Consider the following 6,162-nt stretch of genomic DNA (forward strand, 5'->3'; position numbering starts at 1 on the left):
TAAATGTGTTTCAATTTTTTTGTTTAAATGTCCAACAACAATTTAAAATCTGAATGACTGAGACTCCACGCTTGTTAAAGTTAATTTTTAGTGCCAGCGAGGTTGTTTGCTGTTAACAGAGTATTTACATCGGAATCGACAAGCCCTAACCTTTTCTGGCGAGATTAGTCCCTATCTGCGACATCAGTGCGGGAACTTCACGCTGTTCCAGTCATTTGAACGGGGAGCCAGACGGCGAGATGCCGCCTTCACGGAGCTTACGGAGGAGCAGGGCATCTGGTACAGTAACTTCCGTGTTTCTACGTTTAACTGCACATATGCGGTCAATGGAAGTTGCTGATCGATTTGCACAGAGATAACCGTGAGTGCTGTTCGCCTCACCATTATTTTCACAGCAAAATCCGGAACGTACTGTTTTAGTGATGTGGGTTGAGGGATAAATATTGGTCAGGAGAACTCCCCTGCTCTTCTTCGAAATAGTGCCTTGGGATTTTTTACAACAACCTGAGAGGGCAGACGGGGCCTCGGTTTAACGTCTCATCCAAAAGACGATACCTTTGACAGTGCAGCACTCCCTCAGTACTGCACTGGAGTGTCAGCCTAGATTTTGTGCTCAAGTCTCTGGGGTAGGGCTTAGAAGATATGACTTTCTGACTCAGAGGCGAGAGTGCTACCCACTGAGCCTGGGCTCGATTCCTCCCAAGTGCAGAGTGCCATTGATGCCACTGATGTGACAATTAAGGATCCATCTAAAAGCGTCATCAATTTCATCAATGGGAAGGGATTTCAATCATCAAATGTACAGATAGTGAATGATGCAAGCCATCTCGTCCTTCATATCAACGTATGATGCCCGGGGAGCAGCCATGATTCTTGATTCTTAGGCACTCCAGGATACCCGCACTGCTCAGCCACAGCAACGAGTCAGGATGACTGACAGGAGACCAGGAGTACCCACTTCAGCCATGGCTGGTAACTTGTTTCTGGCATCGAAGGACAGAGGCCAAAAAAAACAGCACAACAACGCATTGAGTGCTAGGCGAATAATAATTGAGCAGACCATCAGGATTCTCAAGTCTCATTTCTATTGCCTGGGTAAGCTGGGGGGAGCCCGACAGTACAGGCCAGCAAGGGTTTTCAGAATTGTAGGGACTCGCTTCTTCCTCCATTATTTTGGCCATTACTAAGGGATTGGATCTTCCATCTGCAGAACATGAACATAAGAACATAAGAAATAGGAGCAGGAGTAGGCCATACAGCCCCTGAAGCCTGCTCTGCCTTCAATCAGATCATGGCTGATCTTCAACCTCAACTCCACTTACCTGCCCGATCCCCATATCCCTTGATTCCCCTAGAGTTCAAAAATCTATCTATCTCAGCCCTGAATACACTCAGCATCCACAGCCCTCTGGGGGTACAGAATTCCAAAGATTCACAAACCTCTGAGTGAAGAAATTCCTCCTCATCTCAGTCTTAAATGGCCGACCCCTTATCCTGCGACTATGCCCTCTGGTTCTAGACTCTCCAGCTAGGGGAAACAACCTCTCAGCATCTACCCTGTCAAGCCCACTCAGAATCTTATATGTTTCAATGAGATCAACTCTCATTCTTCTAAACTCCAGAGAGTATAGGCCCATTCTACTCAATCTCTCTTCATAGGACAACCCCTTCATCCCAGGAATTAATCTAGTGAACCTCCGTTGCACCGTCTCTAAGGCAAGTATATCCTTCCTTAGATAAGGAGACCAAAACTGTACACAGTACTCCAGGTGAGGTCTCACCAAAGCCTGTACAATTGTAGTAAGACTTTCTTACTCTTGTACTCCAGCCCCCTTGCAATAAAGGCCAACATGCCATTTGCTTTCCTAATTGCCTGCTGCTAACTTTTTGTGTTTCTTGTACCAGGACAACCAAGTCTCTCTGGACACCAACATTTAATAGTTGCTCACCATTTTTTTAAAAAATCAGTTTTTCTATTTTTCCAACCTCACATTTCCCTACATTATACTCCATCTGCCATCTTCTTGCCCACTTACTTAACCTGTCTATATCCCTTTGCTGACTCTTTGTGTCCTCCTCACAGCTTACTTTCCCACCTAGTTTTGTATTGCACACAAACTTGGATACATTACACTTGGACCCTTCCTCCAAGTCATTAATATAGATTGTAAATAGCTGAGACCCAAGCACCGATCCTTGCGGCACTCCACTAGTTACAGCCTGAAAATGACCTGTTTATCCCTACTGTCTGTTTTCTGTCCATTAACCAATCCTCAATCCATGCTAATATGTTACCCCCAATCCCATGAGCCCTTATCTTGTGTAACAATCTATTATGTAACACCTTATCGAATGCCTTTTGAAAATCCAAATATACTACATCCACTGGTTCCCCTTTATCTGCCCTGCTAGTTACAACCTCAAAAAACTCAAATAAAATTGTCAAACACGATTTCCCTTTCATAACACCATATTGACTCTGCCTAATCATATTATGATGTTCTAAGTGCCCTGTTACCTCTTCCTTAGTAATGGATTCCAGCATTTTCCCGACGACTGATGTCAGGCTAACTGGCCTGTAGTTCCCTGTTTTCTCTCTCCCTCCTTTCTTGAATAGCGGGGTTACATTTGCTACCTTGCAATCCACTGGGACCGTTCTAGAATCTAGGGAATTTTGGAAGATCATAACCAATGCATCCACTATCTCTGCAGCCACCTCGTTTAGAACTCTCGGATGTAGGCCATCAGGTCCAGGGGATTTATCGGCTTTTAGTCCCAATAGTTTCTCAAGTACTTTTTCTCCACTGATAATAATTATTTTAAGTTCCTCACTCTCATTAGCACTTTGGTTCCCCACTATTTCTGGTACGCTTTTTGTGTCTTCTACTGTGAAGACAGATTCAAAATTGTGTTTAACGCAGCTGCCATTTCCTGATTCCCCATTATAATTTCTCCTGTCTCAGCCTCTAGGGGACCAACGTTTACTTTTGTTACTCTCTTCCTTTTTACATATTTGTAGAAGCTCTTACAATCCATTTTTATATTTCTTGCTAGTTTACTCTCATATTCTATTTTCTCCCTTTTTATCAATCTTTTGGTCGTCCTTTGCTGGTTTCTAAAACTCTTCCAATCCTCAGGCTTATTACTCTTCTTGGCAGCGTTATAGGTCTCTTCTTTTAATCTAATACTATCCTTAACTTCTTTAGTTAGGCACGGCTGGATCACTTTTCGTGGAGTTTTTATTTCTCAATGGAATGTATATTTGTTGAGAATATTGAAATATTTCTTTAAATGTTTGCCATTGCTTTTCAACTGTCAAACCCTTTAATCTAATTTCCCAATCTACCTTAGGCAACTCGCCCCTCATACCTATATAATTGGTTTTATTTAAGTTTAAGATTCTTGTTTCGGACTTAAGTATGTCACTCTCAAACTCAATGTGAAATTCTATTATATTATGATCTCTCTTCCCCAGAGGATCCTTTACTGTGAGATTACTAATTGACCCTTTCTCATTACACAATACAAGATCTAAAATAGCCTGTTCCCTGGTTGGTTCCATGACATATTGTTCTAGGAAACCGTCTCGAATGCATTCCATGAACTCATCCTCCAGACTACCTTTGCCAATTTGATTTGCCCAGTCTGTATGCAGATTAAAATCCCCCATGATTACTGCATTATCTTTGTTACAAGCTCCTATTATTTCATGATTAATACTCTGTCCAACTGTATTGCTACTATTAGGAGGCCTATAAACTACTCCCACCAGCGTTTTCTGCCCCTTGTTATTTCTAATTTCCACCCATACTGATTCTACTTCCTGATCTTCCGAACCAAGATCCTTTCTCACCACTGTCCTTACATCATCCTTTATTATAGGGCTACACCCCCTGCTTTTCCACTCTGCCTGTCTTTTCTAAATGTCATGTACCCTGGAATATTTAGTTCTCAATCTTGGTCACTTTGCAACCATGGCTCTGTAATGGCTATTAATCAAACCCATTTATCTCTATTTGTGCAACTAATTCATCTATCTTGTTACGACTGCTGCGTGCATTCAGATAAAGAGCCTTTAATTTTGACTTTCTACCATTTTATCCTGCTTTGACCTTACTTGTTGATGCACTATTATTAGTAAACTCTCTGTCCCTTCCTGCCACACTCTGCTTATCTTTACCCAAATCATTACACTGCTCTGTTGCCTTGACTTTTCTCATTAGATTTCTAAATTTCCCCTCACCTGACCCCTCCTCCCCCTTGTTAGTTTAAAGCCCTCTCTACAGCCCTAGTTATTCAATGAAGAGGAAGAAGGTAGAGGCGACCATTCTCTTGCTCCTGAAAATGAAGTCCAGGAGAGAGAGGAGGTGGCACAGGACAATCTGCTGCCAGCAGCAGGCACCATCAAGCAGGAAATCATCACCAGCTTTTCTAGTGCACTTCATCTGCATAACACAAAATGCCCTTTATCAACCCTTGCCGTGCTCTAAGACAACCGTTTAGCTAATCTGTGTTACCTCTACTATCCTTTCAGGGAGAGGACACATGCAAACATTAACTACCAAATCAAAAGATAACAGCAGGCCTCCATTGAAATAATACACTAATATCATGAATGTCCAAATATTTACATCATTACTTCTATGTAATCCTTTTACTACTATTTCTTATCACTGTAACTACCAATTGTGCCTAAAACTCTTTTCACATATGACCCTAACCTCTTACTCATACAAAGCGCCTTTCTCTTCTTGCCTGTGTCTCTGCAACAGGATCTTTACTGCAGCTTCAGAAAATCTTGGGGATTTGGCTGAGGGCTATTCCACAGTGAGGGGCCTCACAGCTGAGTCTGATTCTGTTGACATCTGATGTTCAGAATCCTGCACTTGTAGCAGGGGTCACTGAACAGTGATCAAGAGAGGGAACCCTGACTGATGACCCTCCCGATGTTGTTCCTCCTTCTGCCATTGGAATTCTTACTTGATCTCTCTCTCTGTCTCTCTATCTCTCTCTCTTGGTCTGTCTCTGTCTGTCTGTCTGTCTGTCTCTCTCTCTGTGCCTCAGTTTCTCTCTCTCTCTCTCTGTCTCCCTCTCCCTCTCACTGTGTCTCTGTGCCTCTCTGTCTCCCTCTCTCTGTGTCTGTCTCTGTCGGTCTGTCTCTTTCTCTCTCTCTGTCTCTCATTCTCTTTTTCTCTCTCTGTCTCTTTTTCTGCCTCTCTGTCTGTCTCTTTCTTTTTCTCTCTCTGTCTGTCTCTCTTTCTCTTTGTCTCTGTGTGTGTCTCTCTATCACTCTATCTCTGTGTGTCTCTCTCTCTTTCTCTCCCTCTGTGTCTCTCCCCCTCTCTCTCTCTTTTCTAAGCATGTAAGCTCCAGCTGCCTCTGAAGTGCTGCAGCAAGACCAGATTTTCCTTCTTCCCAGAGGCAGAGAACCAGTCAGAAGCAGGATTCCCACTCTAAACCCACCATAAGTACTATATTACCACCACCCCCCATGGAAAATGCAATCAGATGCCAGTGGGAGCTCATTCATGGGCAGAACGAATGTCCTGCCATTTCTCCAATGGACCCAGGAAAATCCAAGCCAATATGCCAGTTTTATTTATTTTAACAGGCCACGTCTGCCCTCTCAGGTGAACGTAAAAGATCCCATGGCACTATTTGAAGAAGAACAGGGGAGTTCTCCCCAGTGTCCTGGCCAATATTTATCCCTCAACCAACATCACTAAAATAAATTATCTGGTCATTATCACATTGCTGTTTGTGGGACCTTGCTGTGTGTAAATTGGCTGCTGGCTGATTGCTACATTACAACAGTGACTATATTTTAAAAAAAATATTTCATTGGCTGTAAAGCGCTTTGGGACATCTTCAGGTCGTGAAATGCAAGTTCTTATCTTTCTATCTTGATGGCAAAACTAAGGTGTAGCGGTTCTGCCTCTCTCCCTCCCCGTTATAAAGGCTGTGGTCTGGGTCCATGCATTAAAAATATCTGCCCGCCTGCGCCAGGTTATGCCCGCACTGATTGACATGAACCACGCAATTACGTCAGCAGGCAAACCTCCCCTTTGCAGGATCCCCGCCCACTTGGGCAGCTTCCCGCGAAACTGACGTCACCTTGGTAACCGTTGCCCCGCGTGACGGCGCGAGGCTGGCTGCGATTGG

At 43.5% G+C, this 6,162-nt stretch overlaps 1 protein-coding gene across 3 annotated transcripts in view; it reads right to left on the bottom strand.

The window, feature by feature from the left end:
• mrpl41 (mitochondrial ribosomal protein L41) overlaps positions 1–6,162 on the bottom strand; it is a 128,331-nt gene that overhangs the window by 45,230 nt on the left and 76,939 nt on the right. The gene's annotated exons all lie outside the window — the stretch shown is intronic.

This window comes from Heptranchias perlo, chromosome 31 (assembly GCF_035084215.1).
Source record: "Heptranchias perlo isolate sHepPer1 chromosome 31, sHepPer1.hap1, whole genome shotgun sequence".
In the NCBI taxonomy this organism is placed as follows: Eukaryota; Metazoa; Chordata; class Chondrichthyes; order Hexanchiformes; family Hexanchidae; genus Heptranchias; species Heptranchias perlo.